Raw genomic sequence first — 17,272 nt, forward strand, 5'->3', positions numbered from 1 at the left:
TCTCTCTCTCTGCCCATACTGTTCATCATCGCTACTGTCCATAAAATCACCGCCACACATCATGTGAGAGGAAGGACGTTGTGGGGCAGGCTCGGCCCTTCTCCAGCTAGGCTGTGAATATCCTCTGGAGTCATGCTCTTTACCCCGGTGAAATGGTGCATCACTGGGAGGGGCAGAGTAACAACCATTAGCCCGTTCTGCATAAACGTGTCTCACAGACTGGGACATACAAGGTGTGAAGGGGGGCACAGAAGACTGGGAGACTGGTGTATGGGCCAGAGTGGCTGGGTTCATGCTGGCATGCACATTGTTTGCAGGGGAAAAGGGGTTCGCTGGCCGTCCATCAAAAGTCTGTTTAAAGTCATTGTTCATGTCGTAATGTACGGCTACAGCTGGGGTAGAAACCATATTTCCAGGGCCAACCCAACAGTATTGAGGGGGAACCATAGACTCACCGACCGCTGCGCCGTCCTGCTTTGCTGGCGTGTGGAAGGGATTAGTCAGTGCTGAGGGTGGTGGGGTCGGTAGCCATGTCCCGCTGAGCAGCGCTGTCTTTGGACGGGCTGCCGCTTCACCTGCGGCTAGCTCCGTTGCTCCGGCGGTTAGCTCCATGCTAACTAGAAACGGGTTATAACTCTCCCCGCCGGCGACACATCTGCTGCCAGTTGAATCAACAGAGTCCGTTATGTCCGTTAAAAACGGATTGGTGCTTACGTTTGGGCTAATGAGCTCCCCGTGTCTTTCAAAAAAATTGCCGCTTGTCGCCATGCTCTCTCGCGTTCACAGCTCTTCTTCTCACTTTTAGCCAACTTTTAAATCCCGGACAAGCCCCCAGTGTTACCTTCTTAACCCCCTGCCTCCGAACCGTAGTAAGGAGCTGGTCTTTATTTTCTGGCTCGTTACCGGTAACTGGCAATCGTAGGGTCCGGGCCAAAGTGTGGGGCGAAATGAGAACGGAGTCAAGGCTTTTTTGTGCGGAACGCAGGTTTTATTCGTTTTCTTCCATCAATCTTTTTTTATCGACTCTCTCCCTACACACGTACGTCACACACACACAGACACCGTCTTAAAGGGGCAGGGCTGGACGGTGACACCGTGTTCTGAAGACATGGCAGCAATATGTTTAAGATATCAACGATTTATTGATGAAACTACTCGTCCCTGGGTGGAGTCGAACCACCAACCTTTCAGTTAACAGCCGAACGCGCTGGCCGATTGCGCCACAGAGACTCTGTCAGCAACATTCACAGCCCTTATAACCCGTATCAACGCGACGTGTATTTGGAATGTTTTGGAGGTGCACGTCAGGCTACGGCGTAGGGGTCCACATCCACGTCGTAGCTACATCGTCGAAATGACGGAGAAGTATAAACTACGTTTTAGAGATCAGTAAGTCTAGAGTGTGCCCCCTATTCTGTGTGGCCTCTGCTACATGCTGAGTCAGCCCAAAGTTGTCCAGAGTGTTACTCAGGTCTTTAGTCCCTTTGTCCTGAGGGTTGTCCATGTGGATGTTAAAATCACCAACAATAATTACACAGTCAAAATCAACACAGATCATAGACAGCAGTTCACTGAGGTCATCAAAAAAGTCTGCACATTATCTGGGGGGCCTGTAAACATTCAGAAACAGGACTCCGGATGAGGCCTTGAGCTGTATAGCCATATATTCAAGGGACTGAAAACTTCCAGGAGATAACTGCTGACACTGAAATGATTCATTAAATAAGACTGCGACCCCTCCTCCTCTCCTGCTCACTCTGGCCTCACTGATAAAACTGTAACCTGGAGGTGTCGACTCAATGAGAACAGCAGCTCTGTTATTTTGGTTAATTAAGAACATTTTCCCAGCTAAATAGACTCATAGATATGAACAGTATCCACAACATTTTATTCTGTCAGCTGACAACAGCAGAAGATTTACCAACAGCTGCTAATGATGAGGGAAATGTTTTCTATTTCCATAAATCACCTTCATTTTTTGTCCTTTTCAGCAGCCGCTGATCACTCCCAACCTCAGAGACCGACTGAGAGTCGACGAGCAGACAGCAGAGGATGGATCAGCGTCTTCTCTAAACTGGGACTAGCAGGAGGATTAATAGCAGTTGCAGTAGCTCTGTTGATTATACTCATCTCGAGTCGTTGTTTCACTAATTCAAACTAAAAATCAGTGCCTGAGAGGCTCCTGCAGAAAAGAACCTTAATAACCTCTAATCATTCCAGTAGATGGTAGTAATGCTCCTCACACAGCTGATGTGTTCGCTGACATCAAACTGTAGTGGTTCACAGGAAGTGATGTTTTTCTTTCTAATGACACAGACAGTCAGTGGGTCTACATGATGAGATTAACGCGATTATAGCTATAGTTGGGTTATGCTCCTTATCTGAGCAAGGGTAATTATCCTTGGATATATGGAGGTGAATGAATCGAATCACTGGTAAAAAGCACGTCTCAGTACGACAGGTGGCGCTGTGCCCATTTCATCTATCGCTAATAGAGCAACTTCCGGTTGACGTCTTCACCACCACCACCAACAACAGCAAAACTAAGGCAGAGCAAGATGAAGCTACGTCCTCTACATTTTGTTTGTGATGAGCATGTGCAGACTTTTTTGAGACTTTTTTGATGACCTCAGTGAACTGCTGTCTATGATCTGTGTTGATTTTGACTGTGTAATTATTGTTGGTGATTTTAACATCCACATGGACAACCCTCAGGACAAAGGGACTAAAGACCTGAGTAACACTCTGGACAACTTTGGGCTGACTCAGCATGTAGCAGAGGCCACACAGAATAGGGGGCACACTCTAGACTTACTGATCTCTAAAACGTAGTTTATACTTCTCCGTCATTTCGACGATGTAGCTACGACGTGGACGTGGACCCCTACGCCGTAGCCTGACGTGCACCTCCAAAACATTCCAAATACACGTCGCGTTGATACGGGTTGATACGGTTGCTGACAGAGTCTCTGTGGCGCAATCGGCCAGCGCGTTCGGCTGTTAACCGAAAGGTTGGTGGTTCGAGTCCACCCAGGGACGAGTAGTTTCACCAATAAATCGTTAATATGTTAAACATATTGCTGCCATGTCTTCAGAACACGGTGTCACCGTCCAGCCCTGCCACTTTAAGACGGTGTCTGTGTGTGTGTGACGTACGTGTGTAGGGAGAGAGTCGATAAAAAAAGATTGATCGAATAAAACCTGCTTTCCGCACAAAAAAGCCTTGACTCCGTTCTCATTTCGCCCCACACTTTGGCCCGGACCCTACGATTGCCAGTCAAAATAAAGACCAGCTCCTTACTACGGTTCGGAGGCAGGGGGTTAAGAAGGTAACACTGGGGGCTCGTCCGGGATTTAAAAGTGAGAAGAAGAGCTGTGAACGCGAGAGAGCATGGCGACACGCGGCAATCTTTTTGAAAGACACGGGGAGCTCATTAGCCCAAACGTAAGCACCAATCCGTTTTTAACGGACATAACGGACTCTGTTGATTCAACTGGCAGCAGATGTGTCGCCGGCGGGGAGAGTTATAACCCGTTTCTAGTTAGCATGGAGCTAACCGCCGGAGTAACGGAGCTAGCCGCAGGTGAAGCGGCAGCCCGTCCAAAGACAGCGCTGCTCAGCGGGACATGGCTACCGACCCCACCGCCCTCAGCACTGACTAATCCCTTCCACACGCCAGCAAAGCAGGACGGCGCAGCGGTCGGTGAGTCTATGGTTCCCCCCAATACTGTTGGGTTGGTCCTGGAAATATGGTTTCTACCCCAGCTGTAGCCGTACATTACGGCATGAACAATGACTTTAAACAGACTTTTGATGGACGGCCAGCGAACCCCTTTTCCCCTGCAGTAGCAGAGGCCACACAGAATAGGGGGCACACTCCAGACTTACTGATCTCTTTGGCGCAATCGGCCAGCGCGTTCGGCTGTTAACTGAGAGGTTGGTGGTTCGAGCCCACCCAGGGACGAGCAGGTTTACCGACAGGTCCTTGATAACTTACACATACTGCTGCCATGTCTTCAGAACATGGTCTGCACTTGTCTTTCTATGGGCTGCATCCTCATCCTTCACAACCAAACTGAACATTCTTCCTAATTCTAACCAGTTGTATGTAAATCGAAAGCCAAGCTGTCAGGCTCTGTGGTTAGAGTGCTCCAATAACCTTTCATTCCCATTCTCGCCGCTCAAATAAAGATTGGTGGACTGACAACTGGAGGAGTGGTAGTCAACCTCCACGGCTGGCCGAGGTGCCCTTGAGGAGGGCTCCGTGCCCCCCCTGCTCCCCGGGCGCTGTGATTGGCTGCCCCACCGCTCCAGTGTGTGGCATCTGTCTCCATGAGTGTGTGACCCTGTGCATGTGTGTGTTCAACAGGTACCAACCTGGATGGGCCACATGCGGAGGAGTCATTTTAAATTAAATAATTTTAGTTATTTACACATCCCCTATCATTCAAATGGTTATTAGTATGCCATGAGACTAAAGTGAAAGAAAGTTTACCTGTTTTGACAATAATTAAAACCAGATTAATTCTGCGGGAGGCTCCCTGGTGTTGTAATTGCAAGACAGTTTCTCCTGAAATGCCTCAAGTCAAGATGAAGCACAGGTCTGCTACTCAGGCTTTGTGGACTCTTCTTTTATAATGAACCATTACACAGAAAACTGTGAAAATGTGGTTCCTCCTCTCCAGTACCCCCGAATAGACCTTACCAGGGAGGCTGAGGAGTGTGATCCCGTTTTTCCCGTCCGACACAAACATTCTTACAATTTGAATTTATTGAAGTCTGTTCAAAATGAAAAATGTGTTTTTATGTCCAACAACATTCTTTTAAATATTTGATGCTAATGATAAAAGCTCCACGATGTCAGATTTTATGTTCAAAGCAGAACATGTGAAACAGCATAAAAAGTCAACATTGACTGAACAGCATACATGTGTAACTGTGCTGTCGACACAGTGATGTAAACACTAGATAAAGAGAGAGAATGAGCTTTTTACTGTCGGACTGTGTTGACTAAAGTGAGGACAGAAAACAACAGACTGAGCGAACAAAGAGAAAATCAGGAACCTGCAGGGAAATCTTGCCCCACAGCTGAAAGTTTCTCCTTTAAACAGAGAAGTTTCAGTATTTTTCTGTTTTCACCACACTGCTGAATGAGTTCAGGCGTTGATGCTGATCAGTGTTTCCTGAATTGTTCTGTTCTGTTGAAGAGTACTTTTAGTTGTAAATGATGTTGTCAGATTGGTAAATAAAATCTACTCTTTGTTCCACTGTCTTCATATAGAAAGTCCAAGATCTTTAATCCTTCCGCAGGCAAGAGGAAAATTGTGCGTCCAGAGTGGAGTCCTCCTGTTAGACACTAATCCATATGCTGATGTACATTCCAGCTGTCGTGACACTAAACGGTGAAATTAATCTTTTAACACCTGTAAAATCTATTCATGGTTCAAATGTTTTGACCTGTTTTGACTCCTCCTGTAAGCATGTAGTGTTCTAACCCTTCACACTGTGGGGTCAATGCTTGTTTCATTCAAAAAGGAGTGTATCAACTCTATGTAAGCACAGTGCATAAATATGTATAATAAAAGGTGATATCAAACCCTCAACAATATAAGAAATACCTTATTTGTCCTTGGAAGAATAACTTTAGAAGAAAATTACCTTTTAATTGACAAGTAAAACTGTTTCTTATTTTGATAAAAGAATCCAAACAAATTTAGTTTTTTTATTTTTACAATGTTTTATTTTATTTAAACACATAAATCAATGTAATAATAATTTTTGTAGGAACATATTCATATTCTTATTTGAATGACACAATAATGCTCTTAACAGTTGTGAGAACAATTCACTGATACTTTCAGTCAGTGCAGTTGTTCAGGATGAAAAGATAGAGCCGTACAAAAGATATCTACATTTTAAGTATTTTTATTGATGTTACTGTAACAGGATGTATAGAGATTTCATTGGTTGACTAGTCTTATGTGCGAATACTAAATGCTGCCGCTACTTTCTCTCTTGATGTTGTTGTCGGCGATGTTTTGGCGTCATATATTTTTTGAAGCGCCTCCACATTGAAGGCAGCTCTGGTCTTTCTTCTGAGGGGTTAAACTTGTCCACTGCTTGTTCTGGTACTGCAAGTTTAAGAGACATGTCTTCTGTGGCATGTAAGGGGTTTGATGTTGGAGAGTCCTCTGAATGTTTAGAGGTTGGTTCCATTTCGATGATAATGAAAGTTCTTTCTTGATTGTTTCCTGGAAGTGGTTCCTGGATAACGATCTGGGGATGAAATGTCCTCGGTGTCTTGAGGTTCCTGGATGACTTCAGGCTGGTCGTTCTTTATAATGGTCTCTACCGTCTTTTTGTTTTTGCACCGATGCTTTTTAGAAGAAACTTTCTCTTTCGGTGGCTCTGAGACATCTTTTGGTTGTGGGACTAATTCCATTTCGATGTCACTCACCAGTTGTGGGACCACGTCTGGTTGTGGCACTCCAGCCTGATGAGCCAAATCTGATGGAATCACTTCCTGTGAGTCTTCAGAAGCCCTTTCTATTTCTTTTTCTTCCACAGGTTCGGAAATCTTCTCTGGTTCCTGTATATGGATCGGTGATGAAATGTCCTCCGTGTCTTGAGGTTCCTGGATGACTTCCGGCTGGTTCTTTACAATGGTTTCTGGCGTCTTTTTGTTCTTGCGTCGACGCTTCTTTGATGTAACGTTCTCTTTTGGTGGCTCAGGGATCCCTTGTGGTTCTGCTTTGTTGACTCCCTCCACTTCTAGATTCGATACTTCCACTTGTGAAGCCAGCTCTTCTACTATTACGTTCATTGGTGGAAGACATATCTTATCTAAATGGAGTTCTGGGAGGATGTACAGCTCTGTTCTTTCTTCTGGCTTGATGATTACGGATAGAAACACAGCCTTCATAAGTTCTGCCACCTTCTTTTCCTGTGTCTTTGTTGCCTCCTCCTGTGCCTTTAGTTTGGAGGCAAGATCAATATTGGAGGCAAGAGCAATATTGGAGGCAGTCTTTTCTTTGAGTTATTCTTTCAAGCTCTCTAGCTCTTTCACAACTGACTGATATTCAGTTTCAGATACTGGTGGTTTCAGTGTTTCACAAAATTCTGCAATGACTTCATTGCATTCCTTGAGCTCCTGCTCACACTTTTCACGGAGATGACGCTCACATGTCAAACTGTTTTCCAGGTCCTTCAGTTTTTCCTCCCAAATGGAGCAGCTATTCTCTGCTGCGACTCTTCTGTCTTTTTCTCGTGTTAGAAAGAAATTCTTTTTCAGCAGCTTAGTCCTGACAATATCCATCCGGTGATATAAATAGTTGATCTTGTCCTTATTATGTTGGTAAGATTTCTGTAATTTCTCTGATCCATAATCTTCGTCGGCAGCAGAGGCGTTAGAGGGAATCTCCTCGGTTTGTGAAATTGGAAACTTCCAGGTGACGCAACGAACTTTGGAGGCCTGGGGATGATCCTGCACAAGCTGGACGTCCTCGGAATGAGGAGTCACAGCCGCAGCAGAGACCTGGGATTGTTCCTTTTCCAACAGCTCATTTTCTGAGCTTGATGTTAAAATTTCTGATCTGTTGGTGGGTTCCTCCAAACCTTTGTTACTGCCAAAAGTAATGTTATATTTGTAGGAGTCCTGGGATTGTTCTTTTTCAAACTGGTCATTTCCTTGGCTTGATGTTAAAATTTCCTGCCTGTTGGTGGGTTCCTTATAACTTTCGTTACTGCCAAAAGTAATGTTATATTTGTTGGAGGCCTGGGCTTGTTTGTCGGTTTTTGAATTTGGAAACTTCCACGTGACGCGACAAACTTTGGAGGCCTGGGGATGATCCTGCACAAGCTGGACGTCCTCGGAATGAGGAGTCACAGCCGCAGCAGAGACCTGGGATGGTTCTTTTTCCTCTTCGTCATTTACTGTTTGAGGAGACGGGGAATCCTCCGAGGCCTGGCATTGTTCTTTTTCCAAAAGGTCATTTTCTGACTTGTTGAAGGGTTCCTCATAACTTTCATTATCACCAAAAGTAATGGTATATGTGTAGAAATCCTCAGGTAAATCGTCGTCTACCATGTCACACCACTGAAGTTGAGCAGATGATATCTTGGTTTGACTCATTTTGCTTGTTGTTTTTAAGAGCTTGTCAAAATGACTATTTAAGATAGTAATAAAGTGTTGTTTTTAAGAGTTTGTCAAAATGACTATTTATAATAGTAATTAAGTGTTGTTTTTTTAGGCGATGTGAAAATCGTTTACTGTGACTTTCAAATTTGCTTCTAAAACTGGACGTGTTTCTTCAGATAAACTCCTGACGAACTGTGAAAAAGGAGTGAAAATGTCTGGCCTATATAACATTTGTGAAGTCAAACAACATCAGAGGTGACATCAATTGTGATGTCAAACAACATCAGTGATGACATCACAATTCAGTGATAAGACTAAAAAAGAGCAATGGCGCTCCGTTCTCAGCCACCATCTTGTGTGTTGTTTTGCGCTCTTGTTCAGTTTTACGATTATACATTTTTAAACTTTTTTTCTGTGAAATCTCAAAATATTATTGTCCAGGTCAGTTTTAATGCATTAATTGTATGTTATGGTACTCACAACTGCTTTCTTCATGCCTCCACTGGAAAATTGGATCTTATTCTGTGATGATCTGCAGGTTTGAAGGCCTCTGTTTTGTCTCTCGTCTGGTCTGGTCTGAAATTGCAGTCCGGATTCCAGAATGTTGTTTTTTGTTCTCTGTTAATCACTTGATGACTTCAGCTGAATACTTCATGTCACTGTCACGTTGCAAGGTCCACTTCTGCCAGTTTTTCAGCAACCAGTGTAATGTTTCCCACCAGCAGTGTTTACCAAGACAGAGTAATGTCAGTTTTTAAAATGTTTCCAAGATAAGCCTTTTTCCACATTTGATATGTTTTTCCTGCAATTCCATTCAGTTTTATTTATATAATGCTAAATTACAACAAATGTCATCTCAGGGCATTTCAATGATATAATCCAATTAAGGCCAATTTGAGTCATATTCCAATTAATTCATTTAAAAGTGAATCCAATTCATTCACACAGAGCCAATTCAAAAACCATTTACTGACTAAGAAACCAACAGATTGCACCAAAACTTCTCTTCAGTCCAGTCTCCCAAACTTGTATTACATCTAATTAGATATAACTTTGAAAGTCCCATTTTGAAAGTGGACTTTTAAGCCTTAAAATAAGTGATTTTTAGGTGGCTAGAATAGAAAAATACTTTATTCATCCCCCAGTCAGGGAAATTCAAATCAAGTAGCTCATAAAATCATAAATATTTGCAATGATTGTGTGTTAATCCCAATAACATGTTCAAGTCTCTGTAACAGAAAGCTGTGATCGATCGTATCAAATGCAGCACTGAGATCCAACAGGACAAATACAGAAACAAGTCCGCTATCAGAGGCTAAGAGGAGATCATTGGTAACTTTTACCAGTGCTGTTTCTGTGCTATGATGCACTCTGAATCCTGACTGAAACTCTTCAAAGAGATTATTTCTATGTAAATGATCAAAGTTGAACTGCAACTATTTTTTCAAGAACTTTAGACAAAGGGAGATTAGATATAGGTCGATAATTAGCCAATACACACTGCTCAACAAAAAAAAAGAAACTTTGAAAACAGATCTCAGTGGAAGAATCATACTGCATATCCAGGCAATGTGTGAAGGATGAAAGACCACAATTGGCATTAATGATCAACGCAGACTGAATTCAAAGACACCCCTATCATGTGAAAAGGGCGAAAGGGCCATTGTAGCAACTGAAAATTATACCAAGTGGCCCCCACATGATTGCATGCATGCATTACAACATTGGGGCATGCTTCTAATGGATCAACATACGGTGACCTGAAGGGACATTTATCCCAAATGTGGAAAAGAGCATCACTGAACTTCTGAACAGTCAGATGCAACCCAACTGTATGAGTTTAACCAAGACATGTCCTAGAGGTTTTTTTTTTATTTTTTATTTTTTTATTGGATTTAAGTCAGAAAAGTGTGGGGCCCATTCAGTGGTATAAATTGTGGTACAAGGCCAGAGTATACTGTCATGCTCTAGAAGGAATACAGGACCCACTGCACCAGTACATGGTCTCACAACAGGGCCAAGGAGTTTAACCAGATATCCATGGGCAGCTGTTGTTCAGGTCTGTGTATCCTTCAGTGGATATGCAGAGTACTACAACATGCTCCTTGACCGGAACATGAGCCCAAGGAGAAACTGTTAAGCGCACAGGAGCCCAGAGGGTCATGTCATCAGTAGTGACACTGACCAGGGCAATATTGCAGTACCCAAGAATCAGAGAAGGCAGGAATTAAAAGTTGATGGTTTTATTCCAAGTAAATAAAATGCATCTTAAGCCACCGCCAGGACAGTCTGGTTGCCGCTGGACACATCCGCCAGGACAGTCTGGTTGCCGCTGGACACATCCGCCAGGACAGTCTGGTTGCCGCTGGACACATCCGCCAGGACAGTCTGGTTGCCGCTGGACACATCCGCCAGGACAGTCTGGTTGCCGCTGGACACATCCGCCAGGACAGTCTGGTTGCCGCTGGACACATCCGCCAGGACAGTCTGGTTGCCGCTGGACACATCCGCCAGGACAGTCTGGTTGCCGCTGGACACATCCGCCAGGACAGTCTGGTTGCCGCTGGACACATCCGCCAGGACAGTCTGGTTGCCGCTGGACACATCCGCCAGGACAGTCTGGTTGCCGCTGGACACATCCGCCAGGACAGTCTGGTTGCCGCTGGACACATCCGCCAGGACAGTCTGGTTGCCGCTGGACACATCCGCCAGGACAGTCTGGTTGCCGCTGGACACATCCGCCAGGACAGTCTGGTTGCCGCTGGACACATCCGCCAGGACAGTCTGGTTGCCGCTGGACACATCCGCCAGGACAGTCTGGTTGCCGCTGGACACATCCGCCAGGACAGTCTGGTTGCCGCTGGACACATCCGCCAGGACAGTCTGGTTGCCGCTGGACACATCCGCCAGGACAGTCTGGTTGCCGCTGGACACATCCGCCAGGACAGTCTGGTTGCCGCTGGACACATCCGCCAGGACAGTCTGGTTGCCGCTGGACACATCCGCCAGGACAGTCTGGTTGCCGCTGGACACATCCGCCAGGACAGTCTGGTTGCCGCTGGACACATCCGCCAGGACAGTCTGGTTGCCGCTGGACACATCCGCCAGGACAGTCTGGTTGCCGCTGGACACATCCGCCAGGACAGTCTGGTTGCCGCTGGACACATCCGCCAGGACAGTCTGGTTGCCGCTGGACACATCCGCCAGGACAGTCTGGTTGCCGCTGGACACATCCGCCAGGACAGTCTGGTTGCCGCTGGACACATCCGCCAGGACAGTCTGGTTGCCGCTGGACACATCCGCCAGGACAGTCTGGTTGCCGCTGGACACATCCGCCAGGACAGTCTGGTTGCCGCTGGACACATCCGCCAGGACAGTCTGGTTGCCGCTGGACACATCCGCCAGGACAGTCTGGTTGCCGCTGGACACATCCGCCAGGACAGTCTGGTTGCCGCTGGACACATCCGCCAGGACAGTCTGGTTGCCGCTGGACACATCCGCCAGGACAGTCTGGTTGCCGCTGGACACATCCGCCAGGACAGTCTGGTTGCCGCTGGACACATCCGCCAGGACAGTCTGGTTGCCGCTGGACACATCCGCCAGGACAGTCTGGTTGCCGCTGGACACATCCGCCAGGACAGTCTGGTTGCCGCTGGACACATCCGCCAGGACAGTCTGGTTGCCGCTGGACACATCCGCCAGGACAGTCTGGTTGCCGCTGGACACATCCGCCAGGACAGTCTGGTTGCCGCTGGACACATCCGCCAGGACAGTCTGGTTGCCGCTGGACACATCCGCCAGGACAGTCTGGTTGCCGCTGGACACATCCGCCAGGACAGTCTGGTTGCCGCTGGACACATCCGCCAGGACAGTCTGGTTGCCGCTGGACACATCCGCCAGGACAGTCTGGTTGCCGCTGGACACATCCGCCAGGACAGTCTGGTTGCCGCTGGACACATCCGCCAGGACAGTCTGGTTGCCGCTGGACACATCCGCCAGGACAGTCTGGTTGCCGCTGGACACATCCGCCAGGACAGTCTGGTTGCCGCTGGACACATCCGCCAGGACAGTCTGGTTGCCGCTGGACACATCCGCCAGGACAGTCTGGTTGCCGCTGGACACATCCGCCAGGACAGTCTGGTTGCCGCTGGACACATCCGCCAGGACAGTCTGGTTGCCGCTGGACACATCCGCCAGGACAGTCTGGTTGCCGCTGGACACATCCGCCAGGACAGTCTGGTTGCCGCTGGACACATCCGCCAGGACAGTCTGGTTGCCGCTGGACACATCCGCCAGGACAGTCTGGTTGCCGCTGGACACATCCGCCAGGACAGTCTGGTTGCCGCTGGACACATCCGCCAGGACAGTCTGGTTGCCGCTGGACACATCCGCCAGGACAGTCTGGTTGCCGCTGGACACATCCGCCAGGACAGTCTGGTTGCCGCTGGACACATCCGCCAGGACAGTCTGGTTGCCGCTGGACACATCCGCCAGGACAGTCTGGTTGCCGCTGGACACATCCGCCAGGACAGTCTGGTTGCCGCTGGACACATCCGCCAGGACAGTCTGGTTGCCGCTGGACACATCCGCCAGGACAGTCTGGTTGCCGCTGGACACATCCGCCAGGACAGTCTGGTTGCCGCTGGACACATCCGCCAGGACAGTCTGGTTGCCGCTGGACACATCCGCCAGGACAGTCTGGTTGCCGCTGGACACATCCGCCAGGACAGTCTGGTTGCCGCTGGACACATCCGCCAGGACAGTCTGGTTGCCGCTGGACACATCCGCCAGGACAGTCTGGTTGCCGCTGGACACATCCGCCAGGACAGTCTGGTTGCCGCTGGACACATCCGCCAGGACAGTCTGGTTGCCGCTGGACACATCCGCCAGGACAGTCTGGTTGCCGCTGGACACATCCGCCAGGACAGTCTGGTTGCCGCTGGACACATCCGCCAGGACAGTCTGGTTGCCGCTGGACACATCCGCCAGGACAGTCTGGTTGCCGCTGGACACATCCGCCAGGACAGTCTGGTTGCCGCTGGACACATCCGCCAGGACAGTCTGGTTGCCGCTGGACACATCCGCCAGGACAGTCTGGTTGCCGCTGGACACATCCGCCAGGACAGTCTGGTTGCCGCTGGACACATCCGCCAGGACAGTCTGGTTGCCGCTGGACACATCCGCCAGGACAGTCTGGTTGCCGCTGGACACATCCGCCAGGACAGTCTGGTTGCCGCTGGACACATCCGCCAGGACAGTCTGGTTGCCGCTGGACACATCCGCCAGGACAGTCTGGTTGCCGCTGGACACATCCGCCAGGACAGTCTGGTTGCCGCTGGACACATCCGCCAGGACAGTCTGGTTGCCGCTGGACACATCCGCCAGGACAGTCTGGTTGCCGCTGGACACATCCGCCAGGACAGTCTGGTTGCCGCTGGACACATCCGCCAGGACAGTCTGGTTGCCGCTGGACACATCCGCCAGGACAGTCTGGTTGCCGCTGGACACATCCGCCAGGACAGTCTGGTTGCCGCTGGACACATCCGCCAGGACAGTCTGGTTGCCGCTGGACACATCCGCCAGGACAGTCTGGTTGCCGCTGGACACATCCGCCAGGACAGTCTGGTTGCCGCTGGACACATCCGCCAGGACAGTCTGGTTGCCGCTGGACACATCCGCCAGGACAGTCTGGTTGCCGCTGGACACATCCGCCAGGACAGTCTGGTTGCCGCTGGACACATCCGCCAGGACAGTCTGGTTGCCGCTGGACACATCCGCCAGGACAGTCTGGTTGCCGCTGGACACATCCGCCAGGACAGTCTGGTTGCCGCTGGACACATCCGCCAGGACAGTCTGGTTGCCGCTGGACACATCCGCCAGGACAGTCTGGTTGCCGCTGGACACATCCGCCAGGACAGTCTGGTTGCCGCTGGACACATCCGCCAGGACAGTCTGGTTGCCGCTGGACACATCCGCCAGGACAGTCTGGTTGCCGCTGGACACATCCGCCAGGACAGTCTGGTTGCCGCTGGAGGCCTCTTTCAGTGCGGTCATGAGGTCATTTAATCTTGCGCTGCCATTTGACGCCTTAACTTCAACTTCATTTGTTTCCAGTTGCACTGAAAGAAACAGGCATCCAAGACCAATTCAATACACCTTAATTGCCAAGTCCCACTGCTTTGACCTGGAACTTTGTTAGCTTAACCAAGTTATCCACATTGTTGTAATAACTGAGAACAAGAACAAGGCTTTCTCAGGAGCTGCTTCAAACACCAAATGAAGCTTTCCCCACACCACAGAAATTTTATTGCAATTTTTTTTGCAAATATTTTTATGCTTTGAATTAAACAGTTACATATAATTTCCAAAGATTAAATTCTTCTGCTGTAAGAAGCCAGGACAAATGGTCAGTTGGTCACAGAACTTGCTCACCTTCTTCAACATTTTTCACCAACATGGAATCCATCGACTTAAGAAGGCCAAGGTTTGTCTTGGGAGAAACATCATTGGATGACCAGTCTGTAAGGAAACCAAGGAGTTATTGTCAGAAAGAAGCTCAAAAGAGTTTATGCTATTGATTTACTTACCATTTTCATTCCTCTGCAGCACATAAGATCTTCCATTTGTTCCAACAACTGGCAAACACCAGCCTATGGACAGATAATTCATTAAAGTTTCATGTTTCTGCAACTTCATGGAACAACATAAACAACCTCACCCTGACACATCAGATTACCATAAAACCCATTACAACCAAAAAATAATTATACAAGGGAAATAAATATATTTACGTAAAGAACACTAAAACACAAACCTCTGGTTAACCATATTGTCAGACCACAAATTATCTGGACCCAAACAGCTCCCATTGCTTCAGTTTAAACACAAAAATGCAACAGGCAAGTTTTAAAAAGTTCATCATGCAGGTATCACAGCTGTTCCTCATAGGTCTAATTGGCTTTCAACTCAGAGAAGACATGCAGGATTCGATGTACTTTGGAATTTGGAAATTGGGACTCATAATCATGTAATTTATCATATTTGTTTCACAAAGTGGGTAAAGAAATCACAGCAACCTTAGCTTTATTTTGCTGCTTTGTTACAAAGAACAAACAATTATGTAGTTGATTAAACTGAAGAAAATGTTTTATTAAATCAATAATGAAAGAAAGCTTTAATATTTAACTTTTTAGTTAAAATATAAGTGAGGAGATAATGGAGTATATCTAATCAACTTAAGATGGTGTTTTCTTTGATTTCTCAGTCTGAACTTCTAAGTTCCCAGTTGTTATTGAATGCAGCATCAGGTTTTCCTGTGACAGACATATGATCAAACCAATCAGATTACTGAACTCTTACCTATAATTCCTATAATACTTGATTCCAGGTGCTTTTTCTGTGCACAAGTCAGTTTGACACAATAAGGAAACAAGGTTTGTCCTTAAAAGATACCTGAGAAATAGTTGCATTACTGTGGTAAAAGCTCTCCAATCTCATAAATACCTGATACAGTAATTTTGAATATAGGGAATTGTTAGATCAGAACTAGGACATGTTCTTGATAAATACTTTACTTTACTTCTCTGCTAAATTTCTTCTTATGTCTTTTCGGCAAAAATTAAAATAAGACCAAATGTTGGTAATGAATCAAGAAAAATTCAAATGACTCCTCTGTGAATCATGATTTGGTGTTTTGTTTTTGTTTTTTTCACTGAATCACAATGAAAATTTTAGATATTTCACAATGAAAATACAGTTTATCAGAAGCCGGTGTAAAAAGTCATGGTCAGCTGTCTTCATCTGGAGAAAATGTTGGTTGTCGTAAAGAGTGGAACCAGAATTGGCAACTTTTAATGAAAGAAATTTGTTCTTTAAATTAAATGTAAAATATTCACACCCACCTGTGCTCTAATTCAAGTGTTCAGATGCCCCAAATAACCAATAAATTACAGTTTTGTATCATAAAGTTTTTTCCTGAGAATCATTGATCAGGTCAAAAATATATTTCTTAATGCCAGCTTTTCAAACAGCTCCAACACTTGGCATTCCAGATCCTCATGAACCTTTCATACAGGCAGTTGATGAGAAGCATGGTTGTATGACATCTGTTCTTATGCAGGAACATGGGGGCAGGCAAAGGCCAGTGGCGTATTTCTCAGCAAAATTGGACTCTGTGGCTGCAGGCCTGCCTGGTTGTCTTCTTGCTGTTGCAGCTGCAGAGAAAGCTGTCCTGGCCTCTCGTGATATTGTAGGCTACACTAATTTGACTGTTTTGGTTCCTCAGTAATGCAACAACTAAAGTACTGCTGACAGAAATAATTCCTAGATGGGGCATTCTAGAGATGATCAGCAGTGATAATGGCAGACACTTTGTAAACACAGCATTGACTGAGGTTGGTAAGTTCCTTGGAATAAGCTTGCACACAACATTGTGCTTATCATCCACAGAGTGGAGGTGCTGCGGAAAGAGAAAGTGGTACATTAAAGACCAAGTTAGCCAAATGTTGTGACGAAACGGGTCTGCCATGGACAAAAGCATTACCAATTGTGCTCACCTTTATGAGGATGAGAATCAGAGCTCGAGTGAATCTCAGCCCATTTGAGATTTTATTTGGCAGACCTCCTAACCTGGGATTGGGACCTGTAACCAGACCCCTCCCTTCCACAACTGTCAGCAGTAAAGGCTGTACTCCACCAGTGTGTTAAGTGCTAGTAACCTCTGACACCGAAGAATGAACCATCCTTACTGAGACCTGCAATGAAGCGACGTGGTGATCACACGTGCGAACCATGGCAGAAACTGTTTATTATTTGTATTTTCTTATTTAAAACCAGCATGTGCACATTTTATCTTGATTTCACAGGAAGAAGAAAAGAGAACTCTCCCTGGGGCTCCTGCCATCTCCTCTGGGTTTGTTTACGTTACTGCACTGGACGCCTCGTGGCGCCTATCTCTGCCACTCCAGGTTTGGGCATCTGAAACCGACTCCCTTTCGATCGGCCGGGGGCGACGTAGGCCATCGTCCCGCACTTCTGAGTGGCGTTCGCCCATCCCTTGATGGACCAACTGATACCATCTTCAACTGCTATTCACATGGAACCCTCCTTCGTTCTACTACCACCAAGATTTGAAA

The 17,272-nt window shown here is 47.0% G+C and overlaps 2 non-coding genes across 2 annotated transcripts; one reads left to right on the top strand and one right to left on the bottom strand.

Annotated features, from left to right (window-relative positions):
- Positions 1–1,156: 1,156 nt before the first annotated feature.
- Positions 1,157–1,230, bottom strand: trnan-guu (transfer RNA asparagine (anticodon GUU)). Its single transcript has one exon. It is a non-coding gene; the product is annotated as a tRNA-Asn (tRNA).
- A 1,735-nt stretch (positions 1,231–2,965) lies between these two features.
- Positions 2,966–3,039, top strand: trnan-guu (transfer RNA asparagine (anticodon GUU)). The gene has a single exon. It is a non-coding gene; the product is annotated as a tRNA-Asn (tRNA).
- The last annotated feature ends 14,233 nt before the right edge of the window (positions 3,040–17,272 follow it).

The sequence above is a fragment of the Leuresthes tenuis genome, unplaced genomic scaffold, assembly GCF_036924035.1.
Source record: "Leuresthes tenuis unplaced genomic scaffold, fLeuTen1.0.hap1 SCAF_19, whole genome shotgun sequence".
Taxonomy (NCBI): Eukaryota; Metazoa; Chordata; class Actinopteri; order Atheriniformes; family Atherinopsidae; genus Leuresthes; species Leuresthes tenuis.